Source organism: Falco naumanni, chromosome 4 (assembly GCF_017639655.2).
Source record: "Falco naumanni isolate bFalNau1 chromosome 4, bFalNau1.pat, whole genome shotgun sequence".
Classification (NCBI taxonomy): Eukaryota; Metazoa; Chordata; class Aves; order Falconiformes; family Falconidae; genus Falco; species Falco naumanni.
This window is the reverse complement of record NC_054057.1, coordinates 65,684,534-65,693,780: the sequence shown is the minus strand read 5'-3', so window position 1 is coordinate 65,693,780 and position 9,247 is coordinate 65,684,534.

Below are 9,247 nucleotides of genomic sequence, written 5' to 3'. Positions count from 1 at the left end.
TCTCCTCCTTGGCCATTGCAGGACTGTCCCCCATGCTGGAAGCCCCTCTCCCAGGGACACATGGTGGCATGGGAGGTGAAAGCCGCTGGAGTGGCTGGGACCCACATCAGCTCTCCTTTGGTGCGTCCCTGCCTTGTTTCTGTGCCTCAGTTTCCCCGCTATACCCTGGGGATGAGCCATCCCTCCAGGCATTTTGTAGGGAGTCATGGCCATCGTCCATGGCCATGGGCAAGAGAATGGGATACGGGTGGGATCCTGACCTCCATCAAGGGACAGACCCCAGCCCCAAGCACGCTGACAGGAGGGCAGAGGCAGGATGAGGCTGAGCATGGATGCTGCCCTGGGGTTCAGCACCGCAGGGGCCAGCACCAGGCAGGATCAGCTTTGTCTCCCCTCTCTGGAAGGATGCTGTCCCTGGAGCAGGGGACCAAGGACCGCTGTCACCTTCTCTGAATGGTGCCAGGGGATCAGGGACACGAGGGGCAGCTCTGCCCTGGCATGGGAAGGTGGGTGCCCTTGGGGCAGGGGGTGGTCCTGGAGAACGGACCCCGCACTGTGTTTTGACTCCACACTTCCCTGCTGCCGGAGCCAGCTGCCACCCAAGAGCTGCTGCTACTCTCCCCCCACCACAGTGTCACATTGGATGTGAGATGCTGACACCTCCGAGCTGGGACATTTGTGCCCTTGGGGGGCCATGTGCTGGCTCCTGGTTGGGGCTCATCCCCCTGCCATCGGTCCCCACTGTGTCCCAGGTCCCCGTGCCTGGGGAGCACCCTCCAGCTGGGGTGCTTACCCTGACCCCCTGCCCACCCCCGGCTCCTTGGGCTCCTTGGGGTCCCATCTGCTCCCCAGCAGCCCCCACGCCCGGTGGGGAGTATGACCAAAATCAAGGGAGGCCCTTTGCTGGGAGCCACGGCTAAAGTGGAGCTGATAATTAACAGCGGGAGAGGAGATCAATAGGGGAAGCGGCTGGCGCTGCAGCTGGGGCCAGGGATGGCCAGGCTAGGGCCCCTTCTGCTGCTGCGGGGCCCGTGGGGTCCCACTCCGGCACCCTCCAGCGCTGCGGTGCTGGGTCTCTGCTCTCATCACACATCCTCAGAGGAGAAGGGTGAGAGATGCACATGCAAGAGCTTAGCCAGGTCCCACAGGGAGCCCATCACCAGGCTGTGGGTGATGATGGGGGGGGGAACCCCCCTACCCCACAGACCCCAGGCCATGCGGGTGATGGAGACAGAGCCAATGCTCCAGGTCAGGGAGCTCCAGGGTGGGAGAAGGAGTTAATTCCAACACTGAAAAGCTCTTTGCCGGCATCTCCCCTCTAATGGAAGAGTCATGTCGGATTAGCGGGCGGCCCGTTCGAGGCGCTGAGCGAGCGCCCTGCCTGCCGGCGCCCGGCCCTGGGGAGAGCTGGGGAAGCCATGCGGAATGGCAGATCTGGGCCACTGTGCCAGCGCCGGCGGGGGACACGCCGTGGCAGGGACCGCGGCCAAGGACGGGCACGAGGAGTCTGCTGCAGCAAGCTTTCACGCGAGTTTTTGTTCCCATTGTGGTGCCTTGACATCCAGCTGTGATGCACTCACAGTGCCCAGGGATGCTTTTCCTCTATTCCCAACCAGCCCAGACAAAATGGGGTTTGGAAGCAAGGACACCCCAAACCCTGGCGGCACAGCAGCTCCAGCAAGCAGCAGGGTGTTCGCAGCTGCCCTCCCGTGCGTCCGCCACTGCAATCCAATAGCCGAGGGCAAGTGATGCCCGGGCGGTGGAAAAGTGGGTCAGGCACATTGGACACCATGTGCTTCTCCTCCCCTTTCACACTCCTTATCGCAGTCCTGATGGTAAATAAACCAGTCCGTCTCCTCAGCAACCCAGCTGGCTGCTGGGCCGTGCTGGGAGCGGAGTCCAAGGTGAGCCATGGTGCTGGTGATGGGAGCCAGCCCGGCCAGCCGGGACCCAAAGGATGAGCAATAACCCCCAGTCCATTGGCACGGCACGGCATGGCACGGGGAACGGGGTCTGCCCGGCAGCCAGGAAGCCCCATCCCGGGAACCAGCGTGGTGGATGGGTTGGGAAAGGTGGGGAAAATCCATTTCTTGGTGTGATGCTGCCTCTGCAAAGGGCACTGAGTTCCTTGAAGCTGCTCGCTGGATCTGACAGCCTGAGATGGGAAAACTCTGGGAAATGGGAATATTTGCTACCAAAAAGCACAGTGAGGTGTTCAGGGCACTTTTAGGTTAAGCATGTCCGTGAGACGGGCTCCCTCGTGTTCCCAGCAGCAGGAGCAATGACAGAAAGCATCAGAGCATCCCTGACCCACTGACCCACAAAAAAGAGGCATCCCGCAGGGGCTGCACCCTGTATCATCCGCCTGAGCATCCCCCTCCGCAGGTAACCCCAGCGGCTCCCCTTGGGCAGGGCTGGGCCACCGTGACTCCCCCTCCAGCTGCTTAAATCAAGCAGAGCCCTTTGTTTTCTGCTTTCATATTATTTAATTCTCTTCTCCTCACTTGCACTGCAGGGGCAGCAGCTAAGCCCGGGGCTTTGCTAAGCCGGAATCGTATTAAAAGAACAGAGAGGAAGAGAGTTTCTGGTGCTAAGCTGCTTGCGGTAACAGAGATGGATTTAAGGAAACTGCTCCCATAGCGATATTATTGCCCCAAAGCACCCAGCCTGGGGGAAGGCAGACCGGGATGTGGGGAAAGGGATGGTCCCGGTTGGGATACACCAGCACTGGCACCGCAGGGCTGAGGGGGGGTGGGGTGCCTGAGGCCACCCGGTGAAGCCCTCTGGGGTGCAGCCAGACTGGGATCCACAGCTGGGGCTGGGAGCGGCCCGTTTGGTGCTGGGCAGGCAGCGGTGGGTGGCTCACCTGGGCTTTGGCTGTATTAAAAGCTAAGTCCTCCGGCACGGCTTTTTCCAGAGCAGCAGCCAAAAAGGTGCTTACAGGGCTGAGGCAGGAGCCTGCCAAGCCTTAATTAGAGACACTCAGCGGTGCAGCGTGCTAATACGCAACCTTTCGCCTCTGGAGGCCAGGATTTAAACCGCAGCGAAATCATCTCAGGGACGTGGGTGCTGAGGTTGTGTTTGTTTGGGTGAGTGGAGAAAAAACTCCCTTCCCTACACAAACCGTGGCAGACCTGGAGCTGCCAAGACTCCCTGACCTGTTGGTTGGTGCTTGGCATCCCCAAAACGGCTCCCTGGTGGGATGCAGGATGACCTGAGCCTGGGCAGAGGGAGGAGCCGGAGCAGATCCCTGGGTGCTTTCTTCTCCCCTGCTCTTTTACTCGCTCTCTCTCCGCATTAACATGTTAACTTTGGCCAAGAGCTTTTCCCACTGACCTACTGATCTTTCCTATTTCGGTCCCTGGAATTAAGGGATTGCTGGGATTAACTTGCGCTAAAGCCTCCAGATCGGCTCTGGAGCGGGACGCCCAGGTACGGGCACAGCGGGCAGCTGGGGGCACCAGCCGGCAGCAGGAGGAAGCCAAGCGGTGGCCGGTACCCTGAGTGCGGGTGGGTGGGTGCAGCACCCCATGCTCGAGTGCCTTGGGTGCTCTTGGCTCCTGCGTCTCCTCTCCCTGGGGTTTTGGACCCGCCGCGATCAGGGCTGAGCACCCACTCAAGCAATGGGGCAGGTGGGGATGCCCAGAAGCCCCCCAGGGATGGAATGGTGCTTTGAGGATCACACTGCACCCATCCTGCCGGGTACTGTCCCAGCAGCAGGGATGCCGTTGAGGGTCTGGAGCCAGCCGGGGCTGTGCGAGGCTGCAAACGTGGCTGTGGCAGCTCCAAACCCCTTCCCAGGGAAGCAGCTGGTTCCCGTGGCAGAGCCAGGACAAGACCCTTGGCCAGCACCATTCTCCTGCCCCAAGCCCCAGCCCTGTGGTCCCACTGCCATCCCCAGGTGAGCCCCAGTGGGGGGATGCTCCGCACCTGTGTGGCTGCTCTGCTCCCGGCTCAGAAATAATCCTCAGATACCCCCTTTTCACCCTAGTTTGGAAACTTCCCCCAAAGGTGGGCTGCTTTTCTGCCTGGAGAGACACCCCCAGGGAGCCCCCATCCCACATCCCTGCCCCAGCCCTGGGGACTGTGTCCCTCCTGTGTGCCCCCATCTGCCTCGGGTCCCCCCTTGCTTGCCGGCGGGCACGGGAGAGGCAACATCGCATGAAATTCGGCAGTTTTGAGGCTGGGAAGTTAAAAAAGATGGAGGTGAAGTGCGGGGGGGGGGTGGGGGGGGGGTGAAGGGGGGGGCGGGCAGGAGCAACCCGGCTTTGAAGGTGCCTGGAGATTAACTCAAGGCCACGGTGGAGGCTCAGAGACTTTTACAGCAAAACCTCATTAAGGCGAGAGGGGGGGGGAGGCACAGAGAGCAGGGAAATCTTCTAAGCAGGAGGAAAAACGTTTGATTCAGCAGAAACAAGTGGGAAAAAAGCCCCCTCACGTCCCCCCACACTGCTTTTATCTGTCTCGGGGGGACTGGGGCGGAATATGAAATCTGCCCCTTTCCTCTTTCCTGTTTATCTCCTAATTATTACGCTGGAGATTCGGCAGCGCCATGCGGCGCCCGGGCCAGTGCCAAGTGGAGGCTCTGCTGCCCCAGCCGGGGCAAGTGCTGGGGGGAGCTGCCCAGGGAGCCCTTCTGTACCCCCCCTGCCTCTGGGCTGAGCCCCCCGGGGCAGCAGAGAGGAAGGGGGTGGCACGGATGGGCCAGGACCCTCCTTCAGGCACCATTATTTGGCCATCATTTGTGCAACGAGGTGCACCAGGGCTCTGCAGCCCGGCCGTGGGAGACGCCGCCTTTGCCCCCTCGGCAGGACCCTGGAGCCCGGTGGGGCAAGCGGGGTGCTGGGCTCAGCAGAGGCTGGGATGGCCAGGGCAGGGGCTACGCCCCCCCATAGTGAACCCCCCAGGCAGATGCTGCAGCATCCTGCACGCCTGGTGCCTCGGCCCACTGACCTACTTTGAGCATCGCTTCGCCACGGGCGCGTGGGGATGGGGACAGGGATGGGGACAGGGATGGGGATGGGAAGGGGGATGCCATGCTCCAGCCAAGTGGCGATGCGATGCACCATCCCACCCCAGGGGCACCAACAGCCCCTGCCCGGGGCACAGCAAGGTCCATCCCAGCTGTGCCCTGTCCCCCCCCGCAGCCCCTAACAAAGGCTCAGCAGCCACTAATTGCTTGGGGCCCCTCGGGGTGCAGGGTGAGACCAAATGCCCCTTCTCTGGCCCACTGGCAGCTCTGCTGGCCACGGCTCCAATTAGCCTCATTATCCTGCATCGCCACTGATTAAGGGCCAGGTAATTGCTGCAGCACTGGATGTCCCTTATAGCCGCACGGCAGCAGCTATTGCATAAGTGCCGGGAGGGCATTACGTGAGCGGGTCAGGCCAGCCCAGGGGCTCCAGTTACACCTGCCTGCGCTGCCCCCCGGCCCCCACGCAGCCCCCAGCCCTGGGTGGGGACAGGGACAGCCTCGCATGGGCTGCGGGATGCACAGGCACGCTCCACTGCTGCCTCAGTTTCCCCTTTCTCCATGCTCTGCTTTGCACCCACCACCAACGCTGGTGTGCCTAAGCGACACCCACCCCACGCCACAGCCCCACGCCACGGCCCCACGCCACGGCTGTGCCAGCCTTTGCATAACGAGCGCCGTGGGGCAGTGACTCACGCCGCTTCGGCAGGGCCACGTGCCCAGTGCCATGCCAGAGCCAGACGGCTGCTGGGGGCTGGCGTGGGCAGCGCAGCCACGTCACGCCCCCATGGTCCGAGGGCACTGGCACAGTCTGGCGCAGCCAGGGGGACCCTTGTTCTGCGCTGCTAAAGCGCTTTGGCAGAGGGGTTGGGAGGAAGGGTGACTGCGATGCCACGGAGAGGACAAAGCAGTGGGCTTTGTCCCTGAGCAGGGGGGTCTCTGTGGTGTCACCCCCACAGCCGGGGGCCATGTTAAGGCTGGGGGCTGCAAGCACTGCGGCTCCCCTGCAGCCACCCTGCTGCCACCCTCAGCCTGGCACTGGGGCACAGGACCCCTGCCCAGCCCTGGGGCACACCCCCACGCCGGCACCTGAGGACAAGGTTGGGGGGCACCAACGCTGCAGCCCCCATCAGCAGGTTCACCCCATGACCCGCTCCCTGCTGGCAGGTCAGCGTTCCCGACGGGAAACTGAGTCACGGCGAGGCGAAACGACCGGGCAGTGCCCACGGTGGGGAGCCCGTGGCAGAGCCACCGCAAGAGCTGGCTGGCCCAGCCAGCTGTGCCGGGGCTTGGTGAACACGGGGCAGCCCAGCACCCCCAACGGGGGGGCTCGGTGGGCACCGAGGCCGGGTGAAAAGCTGTGGGTACAGGACGGGATAACGTTGGCTGGGCAGGCGGAGAGGTTCCCCTCCAGCTGGGTGGGGTGCAAGCTAGAGCAAACAGTGATTAAGGTGCAGTGGTGTCATCCCAAATTCCTGCTCGCCTCCAGGCCAGCTAGGGGCTGGTGGGGCCAATGCTGCAGCGGATCCGTGCTGGTGGTTGTTCGACGTGGCCATGGGCTGGCAGCACCCCAGTGTCTGTCCTGGCCCCAACCACAAAGAGTCAGCGGCGAGGCTGGGCCAGGGAGGAGGGGAAGGAGAAGGGCTGGATGGTGGCGGGGTGGCAGAGTTTTTGCTTCTTATCCATTCCTGGTGACCGTCTCCTGCCCACGCCACCAGTGCCCAGGTCTGCTGGTGCCACCTGTGACGGGCTGTATCCAGCCCCGCTGGACACGTCCTCTGGCATCACCCAGGCGAGTGCAGCTCCCTGGCACTGAGCCCGGGTCTGGGAGCACCCAGGCACCTGACGGCAGCTCTGGCCCCTCCAACCCAGCTGCACCCCCATCGCTGGGACCAGCACCGGTCGATGCCAGGGCCAGTGCCTCTGCACCGGCCGGCTGCAAGCAGAGCGGCACTGGGCTCCACAACACAGCACCTGCAGCAGGAGACAGTTTTAGGGGAAATTTGGTGACCTGCAGTGCTGCTGCATCCGAAACAGCCCTGGGCAAGGGGAGGGGAGGCCCTCCTTGCTCAGGAGCAAATGTTACTCCAGGGGCTCAACTGTCACCACCAGCAAACTGGCTCCACCTCGTTTCTGTCTTTGCTGGGACCAGGACCCTGGTTTAAACCTGGCCAAGTCCACAGGGTAAGGCCCTGGCCAAGATAAAAAGGGGTCCTGCTCTGGTGTAACCTCTCCACCTCCACCCTTATGGCCCCGAAACCACGGGGCCAAGTCCCAGACAGACCTGCAGCACCCGGCACCCACTGGGCTAATGCCGGCTGGCATTGGAGGCTGGGCGCCGGGCACGAAGGGTTAAGGAGAGGGTACGGGAGTGGGTGCGTGGGTCCAGCATTGCTCACGGCAGGCGTGGTGCCGTTTATGTAACCTCATACTTTTGGGTTGCGCCGGGGCACGCGGGGAGTATTTTTGCTCTCGCTCTGGTGCCATTTGGCCAGGACTGTCCCAACAGCAGCAATCAGGGCCATGCGGGGCGAAGAGGCGACTGCCTTTTGGGAGGGGCGAGTTCGCCAGGGCCGGACCCTGCGTGCCCCAAAGAGTCACCACATTGCTCCCGGTCTCAGTTTCCCCATCTGTGAAATGGGGCTAATGAGGCTGACCTCCTTTGGGCAGTGCCGGTGACCTCCAGTGATGGGCACAGAGGCTGTGCCCAGCCGGAGCCAGGCGGGATGTGTGCTGGGGTGGGATTTCAGGGGCTGTCCAGGGCTGCGTTTACAGAAGCCCTGCTGGAAGCGGAGCCTGTAAAGACCAAATCGAGATGTCACCCTGCGTCCCGTCTGCGTGCCCATCCATGCGGAGCGCAGCGGGGAGGAGGAAGGAAAGCCGGGAGGAAGGAGCGAATCCAACCAGAGAGAGCAGCGAAGCTGTTCACAATCCCCATCAGCAAAATCGTGTCAGACAGCAGCACTGGAGCGCAGCAGGCAGCGCGGCCCCCTCAGCCCCCCGCACCCCCTCCACTCCCCAGTGTCCCCCTCCCTGGCTGTGGCTGCTCCCATGCCAGAGCGGAGCAAGGAGGTAACTCAGCACACGGGTGGGAGCACACAAAGTGCCACTGCGGCTCAGCCCTGCCACCACCACCCGCCTGCACCGGTGCGGGGGGACAGTTCCAGGAGCAGGGGTGGGCAGAGCCCATCTACCACCTGCCCCGCAGTGCCCCCGCACCCCTGGCTCAGCCCCGGGCTTTGGGGTGGATGTGGATTGAAATTGTCCTCTTCAGCCATGCTTCAATGCTTTAATTTAAGGGTCTGGGGGCTGTGGTGCCCCCGGCAAAGCCCAGCTGCAAGGGCAGGGGGGAGGCTGGGGAGGAGGCAGCGATGCCACGTGTGTGACGATGGTGGTGGCTGCATCTGTGCCCGTAGCGGATGTCACCTCCATGGTGATGCCCATGCCATGCCTGTGGCCATGCCCGCTGCCTTGCTTGTGCCCACAGCAGGTGCCACATCCATGCCTGTGGTAGATGCCATGTCTGTGCCCACGGTGGATGCCCTCTTGCACACACCAGGTCTCCAGGCCACTGCCACCACCCCCAGGACATATGAGCACCCCTGGGCGCTGCTGAGCACCAGCCACATCCCTTGCACCCTGAGCCCTGTCCCAGCCACACCATGGCCCAGCCGCCTCCACCCCTGTGCTGTGGCACCCTGGGGATCCTGGTGACCTGGTGCAAGAGTCACACCACAAACCCCAGCCGTGGGGCTCTGCACCGCGCTGACACCTCTGGCACAGCACCACGGGGCCTCATTGCGTGGCCCAGAGCCGTGATTTCATTGCCTCTATTATGGCAGCACGTTGGAGCGCCCCGTTATCCGGGACAGGACCCCCAAAAACCTGCAGCGTGAAGGATGGGGTGGGAATGGCTCGCTGCCCCCCAGGCTTCCCACTGCCTCTGCTGTGCCCCTCCCGAGCCGTGGGTCCCCTGGCCGGGGCATCCCCTCGGACCCAACACCTGCACCCCGGCATGGGGACATGGTGGGGGTCCCCGAGCTTCCCACATCCCCCCGAGCGCCGGGGGGGGCTGCACCTTCTCCAGGCCGCCCCCCCGCCCTGTCCTGCCCGGGGGTCGGGGGGGTCCCTGTGCCAAGCGGGGCGGCCGGGGGGGGCGGCGAAGCAAAGCCGCGCAGTGATTCAGCGGGACACGCAGCCGGCCCCGTGCCTGGGCGAGCCGGGACAGGCCGGGCACCGGCAGGGCCCTCCCATGGGCGGGGGGTGCAGCGCCGA